We start from the raw sequence: 12,642 nt of genomic DNA, 5'->3' as shown, positions 1-12,642 counted from the left end.
ACTAAGGAAGTGTTCTATCACATCCATCACTAAGGAAGTGTTCTATCACATCCCATCACTAAGGAAGTGTTCTATCACATCCATCATAAGGAAGTGTTCTATCACATCCATCACTAAGGAAGTGTTCTCTCACATCCATCACTAAGGAAGTGTTCTCTCACATACCATCATAAGGAAGTGCTTTATCACATCCATCACTAAGGAATTGTTCTCTCACATCCATCACTAAGGAAGTATTCTGTCACCATCCACCACTAAGGAAGTTTTATCACATCCATCACTAAGGAAGTGTTCTATCATCATCACTAAGGAAGTGTTCTCTCACATCCATCACTAAGGAAGTATTCTATCACATCCATCACTAAGGAAGTGTTCTATCACATCCATCACTAAGGAAGTGTTCTCTCGCATCCATCACTAAGGAAGTGTTCTGTAACATCCATCACTAAGGAAGTGTTCTGTTACATCCATCACTAAGGAAGTGTTCTGTTACATCCATCACTAAGGAAGTGTTATGTTACATCCATCACTAAGGAAGTGTTCTTTTACATCCATCACTAAGGAAGTGTTCTATCACATCCATCACTAAGGAAGTGTTCTATCACATCCATCACTAAGGAAGTGTTCTATCACATCCATCACTAAGGAAGTGTTCTATCACATCCAACACTAAGGAAGTGTTCTATTATCCATCACTAAGGAAGTGTTCTCTCACATCCATCACTAAGGAAGTGTTCTGTTACATCCACCACTAAGGAAGTGTTCTGTTACATCCATCACTAAGGAAGTGTTCTATCACATCCATCACTAAGGAAGTTTCTATCACATCCATCACTAAGGAAGTGTTCTATCACATCCATCATAAGTAAGTGTTCATCACATCCATCACTAAGGAAGTGTTCTATCACATCCAACACTAAGAAGTGTTCTATCACATCCATCACTAAGGAAGTGTTCTCTCACATCCATCACTAAGGAAGTGTTCCATCACATCCATCACTAAGGAAGTGTTCTATCACATCCATCACTTAGGAAGTGTTCTGTTACATCCATCACTAAGGAAGTATTCTGTACATCCATCACTAAGGAAGTGTTCTATCACATCCATCACTAAGGAAGTGTTCCATCACATCCATCACTAAGGAAGTGTTCTATCACATCCATCACTAAGGAAGTGTTCTATCACATCCATCACTAAGGAAGTGTTCTATCACATCCATCACTAAGGAAGTGTTCTATCACATCCATCACTAAGGAAGTGTTCTCTCACATCCATCTCTAAGGAAGTGTTCTATCACATCCATCACTAAGGAAGTGTTCTATCACATCCAACACTAAGAAGTGTTCTATCACATCCATCAACTAAGGAAGTGTTCACTCACATCCATCACTAAGGAAGTGTTTCTATCACATCCATCACTAAGGAAGTGTTCTATCACATTCTTCACTAAGGAAGTGTTCTATCACATCCATCACTAAGGAAGTGTTCATCACATCCATCACTAAGGAAGTGTTCCATACATCCATCACTAAGGAAGTGTTCTATCACATCCATCACTTAGGAAGTGTTTGTTACATCCATCACTAAGGAAGTGTTTGTTACATCCATCACTAAGGAAGTGTTCTGTACATCCATCACTAAGGAAGTGTTCTATCACATCCATCACTAAGGAAGTGTTCTATCACATCCATCACTAAGGAAGTGTTCATCACATCCATCACTTAGGAAGTGTTTGTTACATCCATCACTATGGAAGTATTCTGTTACATCCATCACTAAGGAAGTGTTCTATCACATCCATCATTAAGGAAGTGTACCATCAATCCATCACTAAGGAAGTGTTCTATCACATCCATCACTAAGGAAGTGTTCTATCACATCCATCACTAAGGAAGTGTTCTATCACATCCATCACTAAGGAAGTATATCTGTTACATCCATCACTAAGGAAGTGTTGTCTCACATCCATCACTAAGGAAGTGTTCTATCACATCCATCACTAAGGAAGTGTTCTATCACATCCATCACTAAGAACTGTTCTCTCACATCCATCACTAAGGAAGTGTTCTATCACATCCATCACTAAGGAAGTGTTCTATCACATCCATCACTAAGGAAGTGTTCTCTCACATCCATCACTAAGGAAGTGTTCTATCACATCCATCACTAAGGAAGTGCTCTATCACATCCATCACTAAGGAAGTGTTCTATCACATCCATCACTAAGGAAGTGTTCTATCACATCCATCACTAAGGAAGTGTTCTTCACATCCACTCTAAGGAAGTGTTCTATCACATCCACCACTAAGGAAGTGTTCTATCACATCCATCACTAAGGAAGTGTTCTATCACATCCATCACTAAGGAAGTGTTCTATCACATCCATCACTAAGGAAGTGTTCTATCACATCCATCACAAGGAAGTGTTCTGTTACATCCATCACTAAGGAAGTGTTCTATCACATCCATCACTAAGGAAGTGTTCTATCACATCCATCACGAAGGAAGTGTTCTGTTACATCCATCACTAAGGAAGTGTTCTATCACATCCATCACTAAGGAAGTGTTCTATCACATCCATCACTAAGGAAGTGTTCTGTTACATCCATCACTAAGGAAGTGTTCTATCACATCCATCACTAAGGAAGTGTTCTCTCACATCCATCACTAAGGAAGTATTCTGTTACATCCATTATAAGGAAGTGTTCTCTCACATCCATCACTAAGGAAGTGTTCTATCACATCCATCACTAAGGAAGTGTTCTATCACATCCATCACTAAGGAACTGTTCTCATCACATCCATCACTAAGGAAGTGTTCTATCACATCCATCACTAAGGAAGTGCTTTATCCATCCTCACTAAGGAAGTGTCTCTCGACATCCATCACTAGGAAGTGTTCTATCACATCCATCACTAAGGAAGTGCTCTATCACATCCATCACTAAGGAAGTGTTCTATCACATCCATCACTAAGGAAGTGTTCTATCACATCCATCACTAAGGAAGTGTTCTCTCACATCCATCTCTAAGGAAGTGTTCTATCACATCCATCACTAGGAAGTGTTCTATCACATCCATCACTAAGGAAGTGTTCTATCACATCCATCACTAAGGAAGTGTTCTATCACATCCATCACCAAGGAAGTGTTCTGTTACATCCATCACTAAGGAAGTGTTCTATCACATCCATCACTAAGGAAGTGTTCTATCACATCCATCACGAAGGAAGTGTTCTGTTACATCCATCACTAAGGAAGTGTTCTATCACATCCATCACTAAGGAAGTGTTCTCTCACATCCATCACTAAGGAAGTGTTCTATCACATCCATCACTAAGGAAGTGTTCTATCACATCCATCACTAAGGAAGTATTCTGTTACATCCATCACTAAGGAAGTGTTCTCTCACATCCATCCACTAAGGAAGTGTTCTATCACATCCATCACTAGGAAGTGTCTCTCACATCCATCACTAAGGAGTGTTCTCTCACATCCATCACTAAGGAAGTGCTTTATCACATCCATCACTAAGGAATGTTCTCTCACATCCATCACTAAGGAAGTATTCTGGTCACATCCATCACTAAGGAAGTTTTCTAATCACATCCAGCACTAAGGAAGTGGTTCTATCACATCATCACTAAGGAAATGTTCTATCACATCCATTACTAAGGAAGTGTTCTCTCACATCCATCAACTAAGGAAGTATTCTATCACATCCATCACTAAGGAAGTGTTCTATCACATCCATCACAAGGAAGTGTTCTCTCGCATCCATCACTAGGAATTGTACTCTGTTAGCATCCAATCACTAAGGAAGTGTTCTGTTACATCCATCACTAAGGAAGTGTTCTGTTACATCCATCACTAAGGAAGTTCTGTTACATCCATCACTAAGGAAGTGTTCTTTACATCCATCACTAAGGAAGTGTTCTATCACATCCATCACTAAGGAAGTGTTCTATCACATCCATCACTAAGGAAGTGTTCTATCATATCCATCACTAAGGAAGTGTTCTATCACATCCAACACTAAGGAAGTGTTCTATCATATCCATCACTAAGGAAGTGTTCTCTCACATCCATCACTAAGGAAGTGTTCTGTTACATCCACCACTAAGGAAGTGTTCTGTTACATCCATCACTAAGGAAGTGTTCTATCACATCCATCACTAAGGAAGTGTTCTATCACATCCATCACTAAGGAAGTGTTCTATCACATCCATCACTAAGTAAGTGTTCAATCACATCCATCACTAAGGAAGTGTTCTATCACATCCAACACTAAAGAAGTGTTCTATCACATCCATCACTAAGGAAGTGTTCACTCACATCCATCACTAAGGAAGTGTTCCATCACATCCATCACTAAGGAAGTGTTCTATCACATCCATCACTTAGGAAGTGTTCTGTTACATCCATCACTAAGGAAGTATTCTGTTACATCCATCACTAAGGAAGTGTTCTATCACATCCATCACTAAGGAAGTGTTCCATCACATCCATCACTAAGGAAGTGTTCTATCACATCCATCACTAAGGAAGTGTTCTATCACATCCATCACTAAGGAAGTGTTCTATCACATCCATCACTAAGGAAGTGTTCTATCACATCCATCACTAAGGAAGTGTTCTCTCACATCCATCTCTAAGGAAGTGTTCTATCACATCCATCACTAAGGAAGTGTTCTATCACATCCATCACTAAGGAAGTGTTCTATCACATCCAACACTAAAGAAGTGTTCTATCACATCCATCACTAAGGAAGTGTTCACTTACATCCATCACTAAGGAAGTGTTCTATCACATCCATCACTAAGGAAGTGTTCTATCACATCCATCACTAAGGAAGTGTTCCATCACATCCATCACTAAGGAAGTGTTCTATCACATCCATCACTAAGGAAGTGTTCTGTTACATCCATCACTAAGGAAGTGTTCTGTTACATCCATCACTAAGGAAGTGTTCTGTTACATCCATCACTAAGGAAGTGTTCTATCACATCCATCACTAAGGAAGTGTTCTATCACATCCATCACTAAGGAAGTGTTCTATCACATCCATCACTTAGGAAGTGTTCTGTTACATCCATCACTATGGAAGTATTCTGTTACATCCATCACTAAGGAAGTGTTCTATCACATCCATCATTAAGGAAGTGTTCCATCACATCCATCACTAAGGAAGTGTTCTATCACATCCATCACTAAGGAAGTGTTCTATCACATCCATCACTAAGGAAGTGTTCTATCACATCCATCACTAAGGAAGTATTCTGTTACATCCATCACTAAGGAAGTGTTCTCACATCCATCACTAAGGAAGTGTTCTATCACATCCATCACTAAGGAAGTGTTCTATCACATCCATCACTAAGGAAGTGTTCTCTCACATCCATCACTAAGGAAGTGTTCTCTCACATCCATCACTAAGGAAGTGCTTTATCACATCCATCACTAAGGAAGTGTTCTCTCACATCCATCACTAAGGAAGTGTTCTATCACATCCATCACTAAGGAAGTGCTCTATCACATCCATCACTAAGGAAGTGTTCTATCACATCCATCACTAAGGAAGTGTTCTATCACATCCATCACTAAGGAAGTGTTCTCTCACATCCATCTCTAAGGAAGTGTTCTATCACATCCACCACTAAGGAAGTGTTCTATCACATCCATCACTAAGGAAGGGTTCTATCACATCCATCACTAAGGAAGTGTTCTATCACATCCATCACTAAGGAAGTGTTCTATCACATCCATCACCAAGGAAGTGTTCTGTTACATCCATCACTAAGGAAGTGTTCTATCACATCCATCACTAAGGAAGTGTTCTATCACATCCATCACGAAGGAAGTGTTCTGTTACATCCATCACTAAGGAAGTGTTCTATCACATCCATCACTAAGGAAGTGTTCTATCATATCCATCACGAAGGAAGTGTTCTGTTACATCCATCACTAAGGAAGTGTTCTATCACATCCATCACTAAGGAAGTGTTCTCTCACATCCATCACTAAGGAAGTATTCTGTTACATCCATTACTAAGGAAGTGTTCTCTCACATCCATCACTAAGGAAGTGTTCTATCACATCCATCACTAAGGAAGTGTTCTATCACATCCATCACTAAGGAACTGTTCTCTCACATCCATCACTAAGGAAGTGTTCTCTCACATCCATCACTAAGGAAGTGCTTTATCACATCCATCACTAAGGAAGTGTTCTCTCACATCCATCACTAAGGAAGTGTTCTATCACATCCATCACTAAGGAAGTGCTCTATCACATCCATCACTAAGGAAGTGTTCTATCACATCCATCACTAAGGAAGTGTTCTATCACATCCATCACTAAGGAAGTGTTCTCTCACATCCATCTCTAAGGAAGTGTTCTATCACATCCATCACTAAGGAAGTGTTCTATCACATCCATCACTAAGGAAGTGTTCTATCACATCCATCACTAAGGAAGTGTTCTATCACATCCATCACTAAGGAAGTGTTCTATCACATCCATCACTAAGGAAGTGTTCTGTTACATCCATCACTAAGGAAGTGTTCTATCACATCCATCACTAAGGAAGTGTTCTATCACATCCATCACTAAGGAAGTGTTCTGTTACATCCATCACTAAGGAAGTGTTCTATCACATCCATCACTAAGGAAGTGTTCTCTCACATCCATCACTAAGGAAGTGTTCTATCACATCCATCACTAAGGAAGTGTTCTATCACATCCATCACTAAGGAAGTATTCTGTTACATCCATCACTAAGGAAGTGTTCTCTCACATCCATCACTAAGGAAGTGTTCTATCACATCCATCACTAAGGAAGTGTTCTATCACATCCATCACTAAGGAAGTGTTCTATCACATCCATCACTAAGGAAGTGTTCTATCACATCCATCACTAAGGAAGTGTTCTATCACATCCAACACTAAAGAAGTGTTCTATCACAACCATCACTAAGGAAGTGTTCACTCACATCCATCACTAAGGAAGTGTTCTATCACATCCATCACTAAGGAAGTGTTCTATCACATTCTTCACTAAGGAAGTGTTCTATCACATCCATCACTAAGGAAGTGTTCTATCACATCCATCATTAAGGAAGTGTACCATCACATCCATCACTAAGGAAGTGTTCTATCACATCCATCACTAAGGAAGTGTTCTATCACATCCATCACTAAGGAAGTGTTCTATCACATCCATCACTAAGGAAGTATTCTGTTACATCCATCACTAAGGAAGTGTTCTCTCACATCCATCACTAAGGAAGTGTTCTATCACATCCATCACTAAGGAAGTGTTCTATCACATCCATCACTAAGGAACTGTTCTCTCACATCCATCACTAAGGAAGTGTTCTCTCACATCCATCACTAAGGAAGTGCTTTATCACATCCTTCACTAAGGAAGTGTTCTCTCACATCCATCACTAAGGAAGTGTTCTATCACATCCATCACTAAGGAAGTGCTCTATCACATCCATCACTAAGGAAGTGTTCTATCACATCCATCACTAAGGAAGTGTTCTATCACATCCATCACTAAGGAAGTGTTCTCTCACATCCATCTCTAAGGAAGTGTTCTATCACATCCACCACTAAGGAAGTGTTCTATCACATCCATCACTAAGGAAGTGTTCTATCACATCCATCACTAAGGAAGTGTTCTATCACATCCATCACTAAGGAAGTGTTCTATCACATCCATCACCAAGGAAGTGTTCTGTTACATCCATCACTAAGGAAGTGTTCTATCATATCCATCACTAAGGAAGTGTTCTATCACATCCATCACGAAGGAAGTGTTCTGTTACATCCATCACTAAGGAAGTGTTCTATCACATCCATCACTAAGGAAGTGTTCTATCACATCCATCACGAAGGAAGTGTTCTGTTACATCCATCACTAAGGAAGTGTTCTATCACATCCATCACTAAGGAAGTGTTCTCTCACATCCATCACTAAGGAAGTATTCTGTTACATCCATCACTAAGGAAGTGTTCTCTCACATCCATCACTAAGGAAGTGTTCTATCACATCCATCACTAAGGAAGTGTTCTATCACATCCATCACTAAGGAACTGTTCTCTCACATCCATCACTAAGGAAGTGTTCTCTCACATCCATCACTAAGGAAGTGCTTTATCACATCCATCACTAAGGAAGTGTTCTCTCACATCCATCACTAAGGAAGTGTTCTATCACATCCATCACTAAGGAAGTGTTCTATCACATCCATCACTAAGGAAGTGTTCTATCACATCCATCACTAAGGAAGTGTTCTATCACATCCATCACTAAGGAAGTGTTCTCTCACATCCATCTCTAAGGAAGTGTTCTATCACATCCACCACTAAGGAAGTGTTCTATCACATCCATCACTAAGGAAGTGTTCTATCACATCCATCACTAAGGAAGTGTTCTATCACATCCATCACCAAGGAAGTGTTCTGTTACATCCATCACTAAGGAAGTGTTCTATCACATCCATCACTAAGGAAGTGTTCTATCACATCCATCACGAAGGAAGTGTTCTGTTACATCCATCACTAAGGAAGTGTTCTATCACATCCATCACTAAGGAAGTGTTCTCTCACATCCATCACTAAGGAAGTGTTCTGTTACATCCATCACTAAGGATGTGTTCTATCACATCCATCACTAAGGAAGTCTTCTGTTACATCCATCACTAAGGAAGTGTTCTATCACATCCATCACTAAGGAAGTGTTCTGTTACATCCATCACTAAGGAAGTGTTCTATCACATCCATCACTAAGGAAGTGTTCTATCACATCCATCACTAAGGAAGTGTTCTCTCACATCCATCACTAAGGAAGTGTTCTGTTACATCCATCACCAAGGAAGTGTTCTATCACATCCATCACTAAGGAAGTGTTCTATCACATCCATCACTAAGGAAGTGTTCTCTCACATCCATCACTAAGGAAGTGTTCTGTTACATCCATCACCAAGGAAGTGTTCTATCACATCCATCACTAAGGAAGTGTTCTATCACATCCATCACTAAGGAAGTGTTCCGTCACATCCATCACTAAGGAAGTGTTCTTTCTACCCACAGATAGCAGAATGTGTTCTCATGGTTGACGTGGATTTAAAAGATGGTCTTGAAGAAATGGATAATCCACCAATCCCTACATCTGCTTTCCATTTCACAGCTATAAAGTGGACAAGACGCTGCTGTCAGTCTCTTTTTATTTATCACTTTGCTCTCTGCAGTAGCATGGAGAGTCATGTTGATAGGGATACCACTGGGATGATGGTCTATGTAGACAGTCATGACTACAGGGCTTTGCTTTCCACAGTAGCATGGAGAGTCATGTTAGGGATATATTACCACTGGGCTGATCGTCTATGTAGACAGTCATGACTAAAGGGCTTTGCTTTCTACAGTAGCATGGAGAGTCATGTTAGGGATATATTACCACTGGGCTGATCGTCTATGTAGACAGTCACGACTACATGGCTACTAAATGTCTACACTATCAGTTTCAATGCTTTCGGAATAGGGCAGACTTGTTTACGCTGTTGTGCGTTTTTGTTGCCGTTTTTACTTTGCTACCTGACGGTTTTTACTTTTTCATTACCGTATATTTTTACTTTTTCCCTCACTCAACTTTTTTTTTTCATTCAACTTTCCTACCCCGGAGGTTTTATCTGGACATGGTTCGTCAGGACTTCAAACAGCCGAAGCTAAGTAACATTAACATGATGCCTTCTAATTGCAGTCGTTGTACTCATAATATACAGGAGAACGATCGCCTTACGGCAAGGATAGCTGTGCTGCAAGCCCAGCTTCAGACGCAATCGTTAGGCAAGGGTCATTTCAGTGTAGGAAAGGATGAAACAGCGTCTGTGCCACCAGCAAGTACAGATAGTAACGTTAGTATAAACCCCCTCGCACGGTCCCCGCAGCCGGACATCTTTCTCATGGCTTCTGGAGGGAAACGCTGTAGGAATGCTCAACCGGTGTCGCTTATTCAGCCGACAGAAACTTTCAACCGGTTCTCCCCGTTAAGCGAGTCGGAGTCGGAGGCCGAGACTTCTCTGGTCTCTACTCCTCCCGTTACGGGGTCTGAGACGCCGACGGCTCCCACCATTAGCTCTGACAAATTGAAAACCCTAGTCATTGGCGACTCCATTACCCGCAGTATTAGACTTAAAACTAATCATCCAGCGATCATACACTGTTTACCAGGGGGCAGGGCTACCGACGTTAAGGCTAATCTAAAGACGGTGCTGGCTAAAGCTAAAACTGGCGAGTGTAGAGAGTATAGAGATATTGTTATCCACGTCGGCACCAACGATGTTAGGATGAAACAGTCAGAGGTCACCAAGCGCAATATAGCTTCAGCGTGTAAATCAGCTAGAAAGATGTGTCGGCATCGAGTAATTGTCTCTGGCCCCCTCCCAGTTAGGGGGAGTGATGAGCTCTACAGCAGAGTCTCAACTCAATCGCTGGATGAAAACTGTTTTCTGCCCCTCCCAAAAGATAGAATTTGTAGATAACTGGCCCTCTTTCTGGGATTCACCCACAAACAGGACCAAGCCTGGCCTGCTGAGGAGTGACGGACTCCATCCTAGCTGGAGGGGTGCTCTCATCTTATCTACGAACATAGACAGGGCTCTAACTCCTCTAGCTCCACAATGAAATAGGGTGCAGGCCAGGCAGCAGGCTGTTAGCCAGCCTGCCAGCTTAGTGGAGTCTGCCACTAGCACAGTTAGCGTAGTCAGCTCAGCTTTCCCCATTGAGACCGTGTCTGTGCCTCGATCTTGGTTGGGCAAAATTAAAAATGGCGGTGTTCGCTTCAGTAATCTTACTAGTATAAAGACCTCCTCCATTCCTGCCATTATTGAAAGAGATTGTGATACTTCACATCTCAAAATTGGGTTACTTAATGTTAGATCCCTCACTTCCAAGGCAGTTATAGTCAATGAACTAATCACTGATCATAATCTTGATGTGATTGGCCTGACTGAAACATGGCTTAAGCCTGATGAATTTACTGTGTTAAATGAGGCCTCACCCCCTGGTTACACTAGTGACCAAACCCCCCGTGCATCCGGCAAAGGCGGAGGTGTTGCTAACATTTACGATAGCAAATTTCAATTTACAAAAAAAAAAAACAATGACGTTTTCGTCTTTTGAGCTTCTAGTCATGAAATCTATGCAGCCTACTCAATCACTTTTTATAGCTACTGTTTACAGGCCTCCTGGGCCATATGCAGTGTTCCTTACTGAGTTCCCTGAATTCCTATCGGATCTTGTAGTCATAGCAGATAATATTCTAATTTTTGGTGACTTTAACATTCACATGGAAAAGTCCACAGACCCACTCCAAAAGGCTTTCGGAGCCATCATCGACTCAGTGGGTTTTGTCCAACATGTCTCTGGACCTACTCACTGCCACAGTCATACTCTGGACCTAGTTTTGTCCCATGGAATAAATGTTGTGGATCTTAATGTTTTTCCTCATAATCCTGGATTATCGGACCACCATTTTATTGCGTTTACAATTGCAACAAATAATCTGCTCAGACCCCAACCAAGGAAGATTAAAAGTCGTGCTATAAATTCTCAGACAACCCAAAGATTCCTTGATGCCCTTCCAGACTCCCTCTGCCTACCCAAGGACGTCAGAGGACAAGAATCAGTTAACCACCTAACCGAGGAACTCAATTCAACCTTGCGCAATACCCTAGATGCAGTTGCACCCCTAAAAATTAAAAACATCTGTCATAAGAAACTAGCTCCCTGGTATACAGAAAATACACGAGCTCTGAAGCAAGCTTCCAGAAAATTGGAACGGAAATGGCGCCACACTAAACTGGAAGTCTTCCGACTAGCTTGGAAAGACAGTACCGTGCAGTATCGAAGAGCCCTCACTGCTGCACGATCATCCTATTTTTCCAACTTAATTGAGGAAAATAAGAACAATCCGAAATTTCTTTTTGACACTGTCGCAAAGCTAACTAAAAAGCAGCATTCGCAAATGGAGGATGGCTTTCACTTCAGCAGTAATAAATTTATGAACTTTTTTGAGGAAAAGATCATGATCATTAGAAAGCAAATTACGGACTCCTCTTTAAATCTGGGTATTCCTCCAGGGCTTCATTGTCCAGAGTCTGCACAACTCTGCCAGGACCCTGGCTCAAGGGAGATACTAAAGTGTTTTAGTACTATATCTCTTGACACAATGATGAAAATAATCATGGCCTCCAAACCCTCAAGCTGCATACTGGACCCTATTCCAACTAAACTACTGAAAGAGCTGCTTCCTGTGCTTGGCCCTCCTATGTTGAACATAATAAACGGCTCTCTATCCACCGGATGTGTACCAAGCTCACTAAAAATGGCAGTAATAAAGCCTCTCTTGAAAAAGCCGAATCTTGACCCAGAAATTATAAAAAACTATCGGCCTATATCGAATCTTCCATTCCTCTCAAAAATTTTAGAAAAAGTTGTTGCGCAGCAACTCACTGCCTTCCTGAAGACAAACAATGTATACGAAACGCTTCAGTCTGGTTTTAGACCCCATCATAGCACTGAGACTGCACTTGTGAAGGTGGTAAATGACCTTTTAATGACGTCAGACCGAGGCT

Source organism: Salmo trutta, unplaced genomic scaffold (assembly GCF_901001165.1).
Source record: "Salmo trutta unplaced genomic scaffold, fSalTru1.1, whole genome shotgun sequence".
NCBI lineage: Eukaryota > Metazoa > Chordata > Actinopteri > Salmoniformes > Salmonidae > Salmo > Salmo trutta.
The sequence above is the reverse complement of the archived record's forward strand: the minus strand, read 5'-3'. Positions refer to the sequence as shown.